The sequence below is a fragment of the Peromyscus leucopus genome, chromosome 18 (assembly GCF_004664715.2).
Source record: "Peromyscus leucopus breed LL Stock chromosome 18, UCI_PerLeu_2.1, whole genome shotgun sequence".
NCBI lineage: Eukaryota > Metazoa > Chordata > Mammalia > Rodentia > Cricetidae > Peromyscus > Peromyscus leucopus.
The window spans coordinates 6816974-6836297 of NC_051078.1; the positions used below are offsets into that span (position 1 = coordinate 6816974).

At 39.4% G+C, this 19324-nt stretch overlaps 1 protein-coding gene across 4 annotated transcripts in view; it reads right to left on the minus strand.

The window, feature by feature from the left end:
- Positions 1-19324, minus strand: part of Tafa2 (TAFA chemokine like family member 2) — a 466913-nt gene that overhangs the window by 142025 nt on the left and 305564 nt on the right. The window lies entirely within an intron of this gene.

Sequence of the window (19324 nt, forward strand, 5' to 3'; positions counted from 1 at the left end):
GTTAATTGCTTAGATAAATTCTGCTCCTAATAAAGTCATTTAAAATTTACCATTTGAGGTGGAATTTTTAAAAATAATCCAGGAATATACCTTTCTTACTGTCAGATAATCTTGCCAAACTAATGGGTACCATTCTGCAGTGGGAAACTCAATGTTCAACTCATTGTACTTTACCAGAAGTAGAAGAAAAATGAAAAATCAGAATTTCAAAAATATTAACATTTTCAAAATGAAATCATATAACTAAGAAAAAAAGAGATAACTGTAGCATGAATCTTAAAAGTTCTTATCAATAAAAGCAAATCTGGAGCCAGGTATTGGGATGAAAGCTGGAAGATCCGAGAAGCAGAACAAGCCACAGCTTCCTCACCTTTCCAGTTCCTCAGCTGATCCTGTTTTCTCAGACTGGAAGCCTCTGAGTCCTCATCCAAATGAATCTCAGCTGAACTGTGATGCTCAAAAGCCTAAAAGTTTAACCAGCCAAATGCTTCTAGTTTCTAGTCCTCACGCCTTATATATTTTTCTGCCTTCTGTCATCACTTCCTGGGATTAAAGGCTTGATGTAGCATGTGCTTTAATATGGATATGTGTTAATATTTCTTATTTGGGGATTAAAGGCGAGTGTCACCATGCCTGTCTGTTTCCAATGTGGCCTTGAACTCACAGAGATCCAGAGGGATTTCTGCCTCTGAAATGCTAGGATTAAAGGTGTGAGTGCCACCATTTTCTAGCTATCTAGTGGCTGTTTCATGCCCTGACCCCAGATAAGTTCATTAGGGTGCACAATATTTTGGGGAACACAATACCACCACAGATAACTACTTCCTTATCCAAAACGTTTAGCATCTACTTTGTCAAGCACCTTATACATTATTTCTCTTGTTCTTCAGAGTATAATGCCTACTCATTTTGCAGTTGATACAACTTAGAAATTTTCTTCAGGTCACGTTTAATGATAGAGCAAATATTCAAACCTAGAATGACATAATTTTAAAATCCTTATTTAAGCTACTACAATGGTGAGGGGAAAGTGGAGCCAAAGAGAATAGCTTGCATGTGGGTGTATTTACAGGGAAGGACAACATCCACATCTGTCCCAGGACCTTTCAAGTTTAGAGCCTATGTTTAATTCAACCTTTGCTGAGCCTACAGACCCTGGTCCTGCTTTGTTTGCTTCTAGCAGTGTTCTGTACTCCTTCCTGTTCTTGTCTGAGTCTTCTTCCCCTTGAGGCCACTGAATTACTCTTTTGTCAGAGCTTTACCTCCAAAACGATCTGTCTTCTAACCCATGACCCGGGGCAGCAAACAAATCTGAACAGACAACTCCAAGCATTCTTTTACATGGAGAGTAGCTTGATGTAGCATGTGCTTTAATATGGATATGTGTTAATATTTCTTATTTTGGGAAAATATACACATTATATGGTATAAAGGAATGCTCAAAGGTTTAAAAACATCATTCCCCAAGTCTCAGGGTTCAAATTCATGCTCTCTGGGTTCCTCATTAGGAAGAACTGTAATGGTTGATGCTGTCATCTTGGTAGTTACCTAGGAGACATGTCACTGACTTGACTATGAGGGCTTACCTAGATTAAACTAATTGAGGTGCCAAGATTTATCTTAACTTTAGATGGCAACATTTCATCAGCTGGGATCATGGCCTTCAAAAGAAGAAAGTGAACTGACCAAGAGAATTCATCACTCTCTGTTTCCTGACCAAAGGAACAATGTGACCAGAAGCTCCAGGCTCCTGGTGCCATGAGTTCCCCTCCAACATGGACTGCACCCCTGAATGGTGAGTCTAAATGAACCCTTTGTCCCTTACAATGCTTTTAACAGATATTATTGGCCCGGCAACTAACTAGACAAATTAAATAATACAGTGACCCTTACACAACTTTACTTTGTTTGGATCCATAGCTTTCAAGCTTCTCAAGTAACTGTTGTGGGACTCTACGTAAGTCTCTTCTACTGTAGTACGGTATATTGATGTGAAACATGTGGCCCACCTGTCACGTGTCAAAGGGAAAAACGTTTGAACATTTAAATTTCCTTGCTGGGTCTTGTTTATTGGCTATATAAGTTTGAATAAATTACTTAGTAACTATATTTTCATTGGCGGTGTGATATGGGCTTTAATAATATTGCTCATAAAAATAATAATTGGTATGAAGACTAAATGAAAGAGGTCATGTAATATTTGGTACCTCACAACATACATTAAATGTTAACAAGTATTTGATCATCTATTCGGCTGACATTTCATTTCCCCTACCTGTGATCTCCAAAGCGCCAGCTCCACGCAATGCTAATTCAGCATTAGCAAAAGACAACCTGGGTAAACATATTTATAAAATTCCAGATTCAACAAATTTAAGAAGTTTACTATTGAATAAAGTTTTTTTAAGAGGAATATGATTAAATAAGCCTCCTTAGAAGCATTTTCCACAACTATCTTTTTACAGAGTAGCATAGGAGCACAGACTACTAGTATCACTGGAGAATCTTTCAGAAAAATTCTGAGTTATAATAATAATCTGGCTTAATACTCTCTCAGTAAACAAATGATCACTTTTGATCTTTAATTACATTATTTTTGTTTCATTCAGCTCTCTTGGTTTTTGATTGAAATTCTCTTCTTGGTTTTGTTTGTTTGTTTTTTCAACTATTGTGCCTCCCCTTCTACATCCAACCCCACAACTTCATAGCACTGCTCATCACGTAACATAATAGAGAACAAAATCCATCTGACAGGAGGAGATGCTTAGCATAATTCTTGATAATAGCTTTGCCGAAACAAATGGCCTCTGCTACAAGGTCAACGGCCCATCATTTTTCCACCCCATTGTGCACCCACCAAATGAGGCAGCAGAAGAGACAATGGTGACTAGGCATATGGGAAGAGAATCACCCACAAAGTCACCAAGCTGTCAGAGGAAAGTGAGAGAGAAGAATGCAGGTCAACATCTAGAAGTCTGTAACAATACTATTTTCTCCCTCTCATACCATCAATATTTCTGTCCAGTCCATCAATCATATCCCATTGATATCTCTTAAATCACACACCTCACCTACTTTACTGTGATAAAACAAGGCAGACCACCAAAATTTCTCACTGGCCATAGCATGCTAGCCATATTTCCTACCATACAGCACTCCTCGCACATGGTGAATTGTATATCTGACCTTCCCAAATTTCCTACCCCTACACACATATGTTTAAAGTGTGTATCTGACCTTTCCCTGTAATATTTGCAATATTCAGTATTTGGTTAAATATCATCAACTAAACATAAGCCAACCTCTATGCCTTAGCAAAGCAAGTAGCTGTGATGAGATCCCCTCGCTTAAAAGCTTCATGTGATTCTCCAGTATCAAAAAAAAAAAAAGCCATAGTTCTTATCAGAGGGTTTCTATCCCCAATCTTATGCTCTTCCTCTTCATCTCTGTATCCACACATACTCATAGCCCAAATGTTAACGTGACAAAATTTTCTAAGGGGCCTCCACCAAGATCTTACTTCCTGTTAGCTGAAACCTACCCTTCCCAAATCCCCAGATGACTAACTTGTATTTCCTGGTCATCCTGAAGTTCAGAATTCCTCCTATAGGATGATTTATTCAAGAACGTGCTGAATGTCCTTCTGCAACAATGGCCATCCACTATACTGCATGACGACCCATTTGTTTACCTCAGTCCAGTCTAATATGAAAATTCTCTGTATAGAGACAGTGACTCATAGAATGTGCACGGTGTGATCCAATTTCCAGTTTAATAACTGGTAGGTGCATATTTGTTGAATATTGGAAGAACATTTTAGTCAAATATGTCCTGCAGTTTTTAACACAAGAGGAAGCAAGGGTATGTCAGTTATCTCTTTAGCATCTAATTAGGGGGTGACAAAGAGGAACAGGGGGAGAAGAGACAGAGAAATGGGGGAAAGAGTAACTGAAAAGAAGGAAAGGAGTGAGAACTCAACTCTCCAGCTTTCTTCTGACTTTAAATAATAATCAAGTTTGAGCAAAATGGTGTCATGGAGTGATTAATAATTTCTGACAAAGAGACCACGCAAAAGGGCAAGCTGAGAGGTACATTTCTTCTCACCCTTGTACAAGAGCAGAGGAGGAAACAGCCCTTTTTACTATTTTCTACCCACCAGATTTCACGTCCAAGTTTTCTACCACAGATTAGAAATGTCACATTCATCTGGAAAAAACAGTAAAATTTCAGTGAATTGCCAACCACAAAAACCAAGGCAACAGAAACTGCAAGCTCGTGGATAAATGCACACAGAAGATGAAACCTTGAAATGACTGCCCGGGCAGCAGCAGCAGCTTATAGAGAACACTGGGGATGTGGGATAATTGAGAAATGGTAACCTTGGCGATGAAGGATGCTGAAGTGAAAAGTTGTCAAACTGGAGGGCTGAAAAAATCCCCTGGACTGTCCCTGACTCTTCCTCTCTGTGCTGCATGTTTCAGTTGAGTCACTGGGAACTAGACTTCTGGATATGTGTTACAGCCCCTCCATTCCTTCCCATAAGAAAAATACATGGCTTGCAATCAAGGGAGAATTTAAAATTTGCTATGAGAAAACTTAATTCCCCATGAAAACAGAAAGTAAGCTTAACTGGTCAACAAAAGATAGTGAGGTAAAAAATGAAGGACAGTGTAGACGTGGAATGTGGGACCTAGGGTCCACCACCCAACCCCATCTTGGCTGTAGATATTTCTGCGGAAAAAAAAAACCATCACATATGACAAAATATTTTAGAAGTCTAATTATGACATTTCTTTACACTGACCCACTGTTTGAAAAATGACAGAGACTATGACAAGCAAACCTGCCTGCCATGGCAAATGTGTCTTTTAGGATAGACTGCTTCAATTGATCAGACATGTGCCTCCTTCTAGAGACCGGAATGGTCTTTTTGAAATGTCAATCATGTTATACCACCACAGCATCCTTTGCTTTAAAAATCTTGAACTTACCCACCTCAGAGGAGGCAGAGTAACAACCAAGTTTCCTCCTGAAGAAGAAAAGCCCTACCATCTCTTTACTCAACCTCTCTAACTTGGATACGATTGCTGAACTTATTATACTTGGTTTCCCTGACTTCCAGAATCCAGGCAATTACCTTCAGGCTCTTTCTTCCAAATCCCACGTATGTTTTGTACTATTCCAATCTGAAATAATCCCATTTGTTTCTCTACACATTGTTTACATGTGCATTTCCTTCTCTTCCTGTTAAAATATAACTGCCCTGAAGGCAGAAATTCTCCCTATGAGTCATTGCTTGAACAACTAGAACGTCATATGGACCAGGGATGTCAAGATAACTTTAGTGAATGAATGGTGTTCATTTTAATCAGAATAAGAGAATTGACTCTTTTGTAGTGAAGATGTTTTGCTACATCTGTTAACTTAATGAACAAATTTCCACTACATACACTAACTAGGAATGGTGACCATAAAAATAGTATATACGCTGGTGGATGATAAAAGGTGAAGCACAAAGAGGAAATAGGGGATGAAGAGGTGGAAATAGACCAGCTTTCTCTCTCAACAAAAGTGCTGATATCTACTGCAAATCCTCTTTCAGTAATGAAATGCATATACACATATATATGATATACATTTGGCATATACAAGAAGATATAGACTGATAAAAGAGAGACAGATGATAGATATTAAATAGATATAGATGGATATTAAAGTACAAGGCAGACTGGAGAAATAGCTCAGTGATTTATTAACATGCTTTCTCTTCTTACAAAAGATGAAAGTCCAAGTCACAGCACTCACATTGGACAGCTCACAATAACCTACAACTCCAGCTCCAGGGGATCCAATGCCTTCTTCTGTCCGCCACAAACAACTATACTCACATGTACATGCTCCCATGCAGATTCAGATACATACAACACATAATCACAACAAAAGAAAATCTCAGATATAGTTTAAAAAGTACAAGGGTGTGCTTTAGGGGAGACCTTGATCTGGAGGAGGTGGGAATGGGGGGTGGGATGGGGGGAGGGGGAGGGGGGCGAGAGTGGGAGAACAGGGGAATCTGTGGCTATTATGTTGAACTAAATGATGTTGTAAAATAAATTTACTTAAAATAAAAAAAAAAGAATATATAACAAATTCAGAAATAATTTTAATTCTATCAGCTTTATTATATTGTATATCATCCAGAAGTAGGGTTGTCTATTTTAATCATTTTTCTATTACTATTAATTTTTTCAATCAATGTCATATATCCATCATCACACTGTAGTATTTGAAACCATTCTATCAAACATATTGAATTGAAACAGGTGTTTTAAATGCTCAGCATAGTTGCTATATTAATGTCTTATGATGAGTCTATCTTGTAGTTTATTTATTTCTTCACAATACTGCAATTTCAGTGGGCACAGGAAAACTATTGATTTATTCCTAGCAGCACATAGACAAAATTGTCAGATTTCTGTAATACCTTTGCCACCTACAGGTTGAAATGTAACGGCAAACAAATATATTATCATTTAAATTATTTCTCCAGAAATATGCAATATTCTATGATTCCAAGCTCTAATACTCAAACCAGACACAAAAACTATAAGGAAAACAATGATGCAATCTAAGTACATGGGAGCATGAAGAAGACATTTGAAATGATCAAGACTGAGCCACATTACTGTTAATCTGCTTTTAAAACTGGTCTTCTAGCTATAAGATGGGATTGCATCCATTTTCTCAGAAAAATGTCACTATAATAAATAGGAGATTGCGTGACATTTGAACTGAAAAGAATATATGTGAGGTGTTACCACTTCTCCAAAGGTCTGCCCCTCTGAGAGTAGGCATATAAGTCAGAAATACTTACTCAAATGTGGTTTTAGGCCCCAAGATAAAGTAGTTAAATGATTTTGTCAAGTTTACTTAATAACTTTGACTCTAGCAACCACATAATGTAATGCATGAACACTATGATGTGTTGGTATAATGGCTGTTAAGTAATAAATACAACAGAGTGTAAAGCATCCAACACAAAGGGGGACACAGAGTTTTCTAGTCTGTAAGTGTTATCTGGAACCCAAAACCCTTGCTAGGAATCATCTAAAAATCAAAGTCACAGAGAAATAATTTTGAAAGCATGTAGGCCTTAATCCCAGATGAAGACTTGAACTGTATTTTAGAAATTTATCCTAAATCTAAGGAGTTACATGGCAGAATATGAAACAATAGCTAAAAATTGAAGCAACCCAGAAAAGGCATATTCTCAGATAGATTAGCAAAATACATACTCAGATTTCAGAGTTTAGTTATCAAATCTATAAATGGACAGTGTCTCAAGATCTTAAGTCTAGGACAATACTCCTTAATGGGGAGCTACACAAAGAAAATCATGCTCTGGAGATTTGGATATTATTACATATGCACTTAGAGTTTTCTATTGAAAATCCACTCGTTTGTTCAACATGTCATTCAGCTCTCACATTAGATCTTTGAACTAAACTCATGATGTATTACAACCCCACATTATATATGAGAATCCAGAAGAGTAACTTTAAAATAGTGAATGAGTAGAAGAGGCAGCTCCTGGATCCAGATCTCCTGACTACTGCCTCCCTTCTTAGGTCAAGAGTGCTTGGACAATGTTCAACTGACTCCGATGAATCCTAATAGCATGAATTGCATTTTTAGACAAGTGTGCACTAAGAAAAAAGACTGAAATGAAGGACTTATTTTCAGTTACATAGAAAATGAACAAGAGATACTGAATAGATGGCACACTATCCTCTTCTGTGCTCTCCGGAGCTAAAAAGAATCAGACCAGATCAAATAGTGCACAATCTATCATTCATAAAACTGTATGTTCTGGAAAACTATGAGTTGTCACATTTGAACTAAGTACCTTGTTTCTACCCGACATCAGTATGCTGATATTAGTTGGACCTGATGGACCTTTTATTACAGAGTGACAACCTTGGGTGTCAGTTCCAACATGGAGTTATGCCATTTTGTTATACTCTACCTGTTACAGAAATGCTCTTCCATTTCACAAGGTTTTAATTTTATCTTCTATGATATTTGGATCATAGTGTCTGCCTCAGTGAGCTGGTGGGGTATCAAATGAGCTCATTTATATAAAGCACTCATCTCATCCCCTCAACCCTACCCCAGGATTCAACTACCTTTATTTTCTGCTAAAAATAAATATGTAAAGGAGGGCGGGGATAAGGTGAAATAAAGTTAGATTGTGCTAGAACAAACACTTGAAATTCTAGCCAGAGTTAAGACCAGTAGTAAAGGGTCTACTGATGTTTGAAAGAAATAACTACAAGAAATCTAAATGAGCCCTAAATGAGTTGAGTATCAGTATTAGCTTCAAAAATGTATGAAAAAAAAATCTCTAGAAAACAGACACCTGAAGCTGTCAGGTACACTGTCACACAAGGGTGGGTGAGCCTAGAGAAAGGATTCTCTTCGTGTCTGGTGTGATATAGAGAGCAGCTTCTATTGCCAAGTGGTACCCACAGCTCATAGCTGGACTTAGTTAGCAGCGGAATCAAACGGAGAACTTTGGAAACAAAGCAAATCTCCTGATTTCCCCTCCACACTGGATACTGACTTGCCTATTTAGATTTGCCTTTCATTCCACTTCCTTCTGTAGCCCAACTAGCTCTTCTGTCTTCAGCTCCTCATCCCCTTGCCTGACTTCCTCCAAATGCTGCATTTTCCAAGCTTCCATTTCAACCAGTCTCTTTTCATAATCTTGCTACTCCTTGGCTCTCTTCTAGGTGGTCAGCTGAAGGGACTTGAATTAGAGAAGCAGAAAGGTTCTCAGCAACTGGTGTTTTATTCTTTTCTCAGAACAAAGGCCTCCTGGAAGACGGCAGTGTATGTGCAAATGAAGTGTAAGCCTCTTCCTCCGGCTACAGCTTCCACATCTGGGCCTTCTGGACACATCTTTTATTAGTCTCCAGGAAGAAAGGCTCAACTTGAATCACATTCATTACCATTTTCTTTGGCAGGTTAATGGTGTTGAAATGGGGCAGACAGTGCCTTGACCTGGGATACCTCCCTTTCCTTATTCCTTTTATTTTTTCCCTTCTGTAACTGACTGTCTTTGTCTTCTGTGAGAATCAAAGGAGAACGACACTTCCATATTTCTTGCCTCCAGGATGGAGGATTTCTAAGGCACCCTACAGTGTGGCACAGCTTAAGCTCTTCTCACTACTGGCCCATCCTCTTCCTCCTCTCTTTTGTTCTTCTCAGTGCAAAATCTGGTGACTTGGAGATCCAAGAACTTAGAAAGGCAGGGACTGGAGTAAAATTCAAAATTTTCATTCTCTGATTTCATATTTGAATCTCACTTTCAACATTCTTTTCGCAATTCCTAGATCAAAATTGACAGCTAAGGAGGTGGTTTCACAGCTAGTTTCTTGGGCAAGACAGCCCAATTTCAAGAATTCTGGGATCAAGTTCCTGTGCTTTGAATGTATAAGGTTGCAGTCTCTTTTTGTTTGTTTGTTTGTTTGTTTGTTAATTTTCTTTTTTGTTTTTTGTTTGTTTGTTTGTTTGTTTTTTTGAGACTAGTTTCTCTATGTAGCTTTGCACCTTTGCTGGAACTCACTCTATAGCCCAGGCTGGCCTCGAACTCACAGAGATCCGCCTGCCTCTTTCTCCCTAGTGCTGAGATTAAAGGTGTGTGCCACCACTGCCCAGCCTAGTTGCAGTTTCTTTAACTCCCCAGACTCCTGTTCTGCTACACTTCTGCAGGTCGGGAGTGGGGGGGTTCGGAGAGGGGGACACCCTCAGGAGATCTTAGTCATAGACCTGGAGGGTAACAGGATAATCTCTTTCTTCTTAATCCTTAGATGATATGTATTAGAGGTTCATTTGTGGAAGGCTTCGACCTGCTGTATAAAGGGTATGCATATAGAATCTGCTTCTTCAAATGTTCTTTTCTTTTCTTTGGACAGGCTGAAAGGCTTATTAATAAATAATATACCATTTAGTCACTCATGCAGGAGATGGAGGATGTTTCACAGTACACATAGGAAGTTCACTCCTTTATACTCTTCTGTTGTAGAATATTATTTTAAGATGTGTCACATTAATTTATGCTGTGGAATATTTGTTTAACGATGCAAAGATGTGTTGCATTCTATTATGTTGCATTTGTTTAACTCTGTGAAGCTGTGTTACTTTGCCTCCCTAAAACACCTGATGGTCTAATAAAGAACTGAACAGCCAAAAGGGAGGCAAGAGAAAGGATAAGCGGGGCTGGCCGACAGAGAGAATAAATAGAAGGAGAAATCTGGGAGGATAGAAGAAGGAGCAAGAAAAGGAGGAGAGGAGGACATCACGGGCCAGACACACAGCCACACAGCCAACAACGGAGTAAGAAAGAAAGAAAAACAGACAGAAATAGCAAAAGGTAGAAGCCCAGAGGCAAAAGGTAGATGGGATAATTTAAGTATGAAAAGCTGGCTAAAAAAAAAAAAAAAAAAAAGCCAAGCTAAGGCCAGGCATTCGTAAGTATGAAGAAGACTCCGTGTGTGATTTATTTGGGAGCAGGGTGGTGGGCCCCCCAAAAGAGCAAAGAACGAAGAATAAGGAGTGAAAAAAACAACTACACTCTTCCTGGTCCTGAGGATGCTGTTTGACTTATTTCTCTTTGGGGAAGTGAAAGTCAGCTGCTTTGGTGACCTGGTTCACAGATTTCTTAACAGGTTGCCTTGCCTCTGCAAGAGTTCCTGTTGGGACTAGTGCAGCATCCTTCCCATTCATGTCCTTGACTCTGTACCGAAATCAGTCCATCTCTGGAAAAAGATCATCTGAGCCGGGCGGTGGTGGCACACACCTTTAATCCCAGCACTCAGGAGTCAGAGGCAGGCGGATCTCTGTGAATTTGAGACCAGCCTGAACTACCAAGTGAGTTCCAGCAAAAGGTGCAAAGCTACACAGAGAAACCCTGTCTTGAAAAAAAAAAAAAAAAAAAAAAAAGATCATCTGATGGCTCCCTTCCTACTGTTTTCAGTTTTCCACATAACTTGCACATTAAGAAGGGTTTTGTATATTTTAATAATGGACAATAAATAAGAAGAACAATTTAAAAAAAGGAACGAGCTTTTTGAACTCTTCATTCTCTTCCCTCAACTCTACTACCTTTTTTTTTTCTTCTGAGACAGGATTTCTCCATGTAGTTTTGGTGTTTGTCTTGGATCTCACTCTGTAGACCAGGCTGGCCTGGAACTCACAGAGATCCGCCTGGCTCTGCCTCCCGAGTGCTGGGATTAAAGGCATGCACCACCACCGACCGGCTCTCTACTACGTCTTATTGCATCCTCACTCTTTTCTCTGACTCTTGGTCCAGGGAGCTTTTTTAGAGTTCTCAGCCCTGCAGGTGCCACACCAGGCACAGTGGATCTGCCCTTACACAGCATAGGTCTGCCTTTGGCTTTCTCTTTCACTCCTTCTGGAAGCACCTTAAGCAGTGTTTTCTACCTTTTCTCCTTGCTGTAGTTTGACTTTTCTCTAGGAATTTTTGCCTGAAAAAGCTCTCATATCGTAGTAGTTCCAAAAAAACTATTCTCCAAATTGGCCTTCTCTTCAAACCACAATTACGTATTTTCAGTATCTTCCTGGGTATCCAAAGATGAAAAATTGATGAAGTTTGTGGAGGCACCAAAGGACTAAGCACAGTTGTAACTTATGACATTGCTCCCACATAGTGCAGAAGAACAAGCTTTTACCAGTAATTGTAACACTATTCTCAATAGTTCACCTTCTACCCTTAATCCATCTCTCCATTCATCCTCCTACAGCCTTGACTCAGAACTACAATTACCCTTTCAATTCTCTTTTGAATTCTTGTAGTCTGGCAGATAGTTCTTATTAAAAACTGGCCTTGCCTCTCCCCTGCGGTTAATCTCAAATCTTGACGTGGAGCAAGCAATCTATATATGTTAGGAATGGTACAGTCATTGAGAATACTTTAGATAAACTCCTTTATTCAGCAAAGAATATTTTATCTACCTATCTATTTCCATGGTAATATATCCATAAGACAAGTTAAACATATGTCCTTCATTCTTGCATGATCAGATGGTGTGTTTTATTCCTTTCTAGTGGCTCTAGGTAGTTGGAGGACAGTCATCCATCAGATTTAAACTGCTTGTCTCTTTTCACTTCTGAATATTAACCCTAAGCTACACTACTTCTCTGCATTCTTGTTTTGTGTTCAATGACTTGACTTTAACCCTTGCTCATTGATTTAAGAAACAGAACATGAGCTGTTGCTTCCAAAATGCAAGTCAGTTGCTTTCAATGGGACACAGATAAACAAAGATGGAGAAGTTATACTGTATGACCAAAAACTTCGATTTCATGGGAAACCAATATAGTAAGAAATGTATGACATAAAAAACCCCATAAGTAAATCTCAGTCTGACTAAGCTTAAATTTTCAGTGTATGGGAACTATTCTTAAAATAATTCTGATTTAAATAATTTAATATAAAATACATGCTTACTGCCAAAATCTTGACAAATGTTTTTAAAGGAAGATATGTCATTGAAGTCTAGATGCAACAAAACCCCATTTTATATTTAATCTCTTGCCCTACAAAAACATCAAGCAAAAAGGCTAACGATTAGAAAACTTCACATTTACCACGTGCCATATGCCACAATGATGCTACATGGAAATATGACTATAAACCAGTGGTAAAAAAAAAAAAAAAAAAAAAAAAAAAAAAAAAAAAAAAAAAAACAGGTAGCACTTCATGGACATACATTGTCCACCAAGCATCCAATGATTCAGATATGACAATGTTTTACAGTTCTTAAGTGGAGCATCGTTAAAAAGAATAAGAAAATACCCCCACACACACTGTAGGTATTCTTGCATAGATCACTAAATCAAAAACTTAACATTTAAATTGGTGATCATACGTGGTAAAATCAGAAAGGTCTGCACGTAAATCAAAGGTCCATATAAAGACTTCAATACAAAGTGTTTTATTTCATTTTAAAACAAAACATTTCTAGTTATTAAAGCAAAGAATTCATGGTAATGAAATCAGCCCTACATATTCTCCCCTCTGTTACTGCTGGGACTAGTTAAAAACTTTTATTCCTTGTGTTCCTGTTCTCTTAGAAAATGGAACCACAGAAAAACTTCACTCCACTACATTCCTTCATCTTAGCAAAGCAGTGAAAATGATGAGAAAATTCTTAGAGCCTGTTACCTCAGATAAAATGCATGATCCAACGAGGACCCTCATTTGCACTGTAGCTACAGCTAGGAATATGAATGATTATTCTCATTATTTAGTCATCCAGCATGGCCAATATCCATTGAACACCAACCAGTTAATAGCCCATATTCAACACATAAAAATACCTTTACCAATAAGTCCCTCTAATACTAAACAATCCTCAACACAAAACCTCATCAGAGGTAAGTGAAAATGTAGACCTCTGAAGACTTAATTTCTATATCCACCCCCTGAAAAGCATTCACATTAGCATATTTGAGCCTTACCATCAAAATTAAAATTAAATTGACATAGCATGAAGTCACCTTCAAAATATACATGCTTATATACATATAGACAGCTACCACTTTCAGCTTTAAGCAGGACAAGCCTCTTTCTAGTGATCTGCGGTGAATGCAGAGACTTATGGCTATACAAAGTATTGAGAATAAGTGATAGTTTTGTTCTCAGCCTTAAACAAGACATTTACACCATTCCCATGAAGGACCAGGGAACACTTCAGACATAGAAGACCCAGAAGATAGGGAGACGGGCTACAAATGTCATCTTCTAGGCAATACACAGCCACTGCAGTAATGAACTCACAGGAGCTGCCAGTGCCCGCACCGGGCCTGCACAATGGGCCCATCAACAGCCAGGCATGAACAAGAGGGGCTCAGGAAAGCCATCCCTCAGTGCTGAGATGTAGCAGGAATCTTAGAAGGTCTTATTAGTAAAATCAAACCTGAGGCCAGTTATTGGGTTGAATGCTGGAAGATCAGAGAAGCAGAACAAGCCACAGCTAACCTCACCTCGCCAGTTCTTCAGCTGATATGGTTTCCTCAGACTGGAAACCTCTGAGTCCTCATCTAGAATGAATCTCAGCTAAACTGTGCTGCTCAAAGCCTAAAAGCTTAACTAGCCAAAAGCTTCTAGTTCCTGGTTTTCATACCTTATATACCTTTCTGCTTTCTGACATCACTTCCTGGGATTAAAGGCTCACCTCCTGGGATTAAAGGTGTGAGTCACCATGCTTGGCTGTTTCGAGTGTGGCCTTAAACTCACAGAGATCCAGGGGGATCTCTGCCTCCCAAGTGATAGGATTAAAGGCATGTGTGCCACCATTTTCTGGCCTCTATATCTAGTGGCTGTTCTGTTCTCTGACCCCAGAAAAGTTTATTAGGGTGCACAATATTCTGCAGAACACAATACCACCACACTGCATTGTTTCTTACTAACAGATTCTGGGAAAATGGAGTCAGTGACTTCATTTATGCACCCGGTGGTGACTTCACCAGCCTGCAGTGGATAGTCTCAAGCCAATGGTCATGTAGATGGCCCTGGTTAAACTAAATAGGCCACAAAACGAAACCAAAGAGTGGGAGAGAAATGGAAGAGGAAATAGAAAGAGAGAGTAACCTGAATGTATTATAGGCATACTTGACATTGTCCAGGAACTAACACACAGATAAATTCAACCAAAACTGGAAGCATTACAACATGTAAAGGAGAGTAGCAGCTGTGTGTTAAAAGGCTTTCCTTCTGCCTTTGAAAGAGAAGAGCCAGAAAGAAGTCCGAGAAGAGAATGTTTGATCAAGTTCACCAGAGTATACCTTTCCTTCCAGAGGGTATAGTTTAAACAAAACTAGTGAAGTGTCTAAGGGGGTAAAGGTACTTGCCATTGCACCTCTCTACCCGAGTACAATCCCAGGGACCCGTACAGTGAGAGGAGAGAACAGGCTCCCACAGATTTTCCTCTAACCTTTCCGCATCTGCCATGGCACTATAGATACCCACCTCTATCACTCCCTCCAGAAAAACAATACAACTTCAAGTTTTAATAGCTTAAACTAAAAAATAAATTATAGCCATAGTACCAGCATTAAATTCCAGCACCACATCTCTCTACAATGCACCATGAAAGAGAGACAGGGGAGCAGGCGTCTGCACACCCCTCTAACTCCATTTTACATATACTCCTTATGCGTGTTCAATATTTTCAGATAACTCCGTATATCTTAATAAGATGCCTTTTAGAGAATAGTGAGGCCTTATAGGATTTTAATACGGCAAAGCGTTACATTCAGCTTTCAGTTAATAGCTTAAGCAACTGAGAATTCAGCTGATTAAGAATCAAAGCAGGAAGCCCTGCTCTAAACCTCTGTCAGCAGTAAGCTTTAATATATTGCTTTCTGGCTTATTCCTTCTGCAACAAGATTTCAGCTCCTTTTGAAATCTCTCTCTCTCTCTCTCTCTCTCTCTCTCTCTCTCTCTCTCTCTCTCTCTCTCTCTCTCCAATATCTGGGACTTCTTTTTATGAATAAAATCAATCACATAATCTCCACTCACCCTTTCACTTCTTCATCAGCTACTGCTTTCTAATATTTTCCTTGCAGGTGGAGGTGGGTTCCTTGGCTGCGGGAGTACTCTCCCGTAACAGGCAACTACACTGTGGCCCAGCCCTCAACTGGTTAAATGTACAATCTCAGGACATTCTCCAATGGTGAGATTTATTAGATGGTGAAATTATGTCTCCAAGTGATGGTGAAAGCCTGTTACCTGAGTCTGTTTTAGAAAAAATGCGCCAAAGAACACACTGAGCAGAGGAAGCCCTACATTAGGGGCACAGGAAGGATGGGTCTAAAACCACAACCATTGTCATCTCAGATTTGCTGCAAACCTACTGACCTTGTTTCCCCAAAATTTATAACCTCTTACTTGAATTGTGGGGACAAGAATTCAAGGCATATCTGTAGCTAGAGTTTTCCTGCCTTGACCACAGTCAGGACAAATCTCTCTCACCCGCCAGTCCCCCAGCTGCTCAGACCCAACCAAGTAAACACAGAGACTTATATTGCTTACAAACTGTATGGCCGTGGCAGGCTTCTTCCTAACTGTTCTTATATCTTAAATCGACCCATTTCTATTAATCTATAAGTTGCTATGTGGCTCCTGGCTTACTGGTATCTTAACAAGTTGCTTCTCATCACGGCATCTGGTAGTATCTCTCTACCTCAGCCTTCCACTTCCCAGAATTCTCCTCTCTGCTTGTTCTGCCTATACTTCCTGCCTGGCTACTGGCCTATCAGTGTTTTATTTATACAGAGCGATATCCACAGCACATATCAATGAAGAGAAAACCACAATTCCAGAGACCATTACAGTTCAGCAAAAACTTAACTTCAAAGTGGTTGAAAAGGTGACTTTCGTGTGTGTTTGCCACACGAACATACTGCAACAGCAGTTATTAGTTGCTGTGTCTGTTGGCTCTACCAAGCAGCCTGTATTACGTTCCCAGTGATACATCTTCTATTTCACTACTTTTGTCCTTACAGTTTATAATGTTTTTTATTTTAAATCACCAAGTATGTACGAGAGAAAATATGTGTGAAATTAATAATAGGTTGATAGTAGAAAGGTTATATGTGCCCTTTGAATTTTGAGTTTGGTTACCCTGAAATATCGTGTGGTTTCTGATAACATTTAATGTCACTACTTTCTTGTAGGAAGTGGAATGTTCTCAACGGTTATTTATGTTATATCTGAGTCCTGAGTCTGTAAACAGATTCCAAGCTCCTCGAGAAACCATATGCTAGAGCTCTCTTTGCCCACAAAGTGTCTTAGCCCTGCATAATGCCATATGGTATGTTAAACATTCTCACACCCATGATCACATCTGATGGATATGGCCATGAGGCTGGCAGACACACTTATCCCCTTGCAGAGACGAGGAAAGAGGCATAGGAAATAGAAACAACTTGGACAAGGTCAAAGGGAGCACCCAGAATTCAACACTTCTAGCTCTCTTCGTCCAAAGTATGACAGTGAAGACAATGATTCTAATATCCAGTTTTCTGCACTATAAAACAGAATGCTTTCAAATAATACTTACTAATTTTGACCCAGGTTTATGAAGAAAAAAATATATTTATAGTGTTGTGGGGGTTACGCTCAAAAGGAGGCACATTACACTGGGTGAATTAAATTTGACTAAATGTTTACTAATATGACCAAGAGTGAAAATGCTTTATTGATATTTGAAGAAGCCACTAGGGTATGGGCAAGGAAAGAAGGTGCCGGAGGACCCAGTCCCCATGTCCTTCAGAAACCGCTCAGTTCCAGGCCCTGGACAGCACTGGGGAAAGGCAATCTGGGGCCGCCACAGACTCCGAGTTTCCATAAAGAGCCTGAGGTACGGAAGCATATCTGAAATCTCTGTTTTTAAGCATTCTTAGTTGGTCCTACATTTGACAATCCTATGTACCAACTATAGTCTGTGGACGGAGTGTGTGGACTCAGGCCTAATCTATTCTATTCCTGGGGCTGACAACACTGTTTAATCATGAGCTGTGTAAACTCTGACTTGGATCAAGAAAGAAAAAAAGAGAGAGAGCTCATGCAAAGACAAAGTGACCATAATCCACTTGGTTTTCCTGTATTGCTTCTTCATCCCCACTGGAGGCTGTGCCCAGATTATTATGGTCTTCAAAAAGTACTATTATATCAAATAACATGGAGGATGTGCTAAAGTCCTTGACTCGGGAGATATCTAACATGCTTCTGTAAAGTAATCAAGTGCTTCATGGGAGAATCCAGAGGCTGGACAACATACATTTCCTTCTGCTAGGGCAAGAGCAGGTCCTTCTCCACTTCTTACTTCAGTAAAGATGTGTAAAAAAAAAATACAGTTGAGAATGGAAGAAAGGGTCCTCCTAAAAAACAGATGTCTCCACCCAGAAGTAGCAACCACAGCATCTGGGGTTGGGGTGTTGGTGGGGAACACCAGAGGAAAACAATAAAGAACAATGCATAAAAATACCAAAGGAGTCAGCTGGCTCTGTTCGGCTGTTGGGAACAAATGCTACTGAGTACCAAAGGGTATTATTCAGAAGCCTGTGGTAAAGTTTGAAGCCTTAAATAGCCCACAGTTCAGACAAGCTGGGAAATGGAGGCAAAGGAAGTCAACTGGAAATAAATATGGATGCCTTTGGCTTTTCTCTTGACATACGCCTCAAATTTAGACTCTCCCATCAAACTCATGGTTTCTGGGATAGGATGGTCTTTCAGATGCCCAAGTCATCCAACACAGAACATGCTGCCTTCCTACTTGGCCTTGGCCAAGGTTAGTGTGTGCATGTTCTGTGCCTACTACGTCATCACAGAGGAAGTACAGAACTCACAGAAGAATACTTGGAGTCAAGACTGGCCTGAAGCACCTGCCCTGGCTGACGGTCCCTCTGAGCCTCACCCTGACCATTTCATAAAGTAGAAGTGACAGTACTTGCCACAACTACCCCAGAGGGCTCTTTGACCAATAAACATGATAATGGGTATTGAAGTGTGTTACTAATTATAATCCCAGTCATATATTAGGCCCCCAGAAAAATAAAAGCCATCATGAGCTTCAGCAAACACTATCCAACATTTATTGTTACTCTGAAACTGATAATGTAGCCATGGCAATGATGGGTACGGCCCCTAAACATATGGAGTCTATGTTGGGATTTAAGTTGACACTTGTTAATTTGAGGTTTGATGATGATATATAGTAGAAAGAAGGGCTTTGGGGTAAGAGTTTATGATAATTGATTGCTTGTTTACCATTAATTTCCATAGAAATAAGAATATAATGGTATATTATCTTAATTAAATTTAGGAAGACAGAGTCTGGAATCACATAGTCCAAGTCATATAATGTATACACGTCACTGGAAGCTAGTAATTACTAAACAAAAGCCACACTTACACACTATTAGGAAAATTTAAGGGAAATGCAGATGCTTTCTCAAAAATTGGCTTGAAGTAAAACCACATATTCATCTTTTAAAAAGCTATTATTTTGTGCAAAGTCCTATGGTGGTGAACATTGTCAGGAGTACCAAAGCCAGCAAGTCTCCATCTCTCCCTTCCCTCAGAGGACTCATCATAAAGGAAAATGAGGATTATACAATCTTATGAGCCAAAGAATTATTCAATAGTAATGCTTCACAAAGTGTTGTTATGAGGGTTGAGGAGCAAGAGCACCTGTAAGAAGTCAAAAGGTCAAAAGTGCATTCACAAAATTCTAGC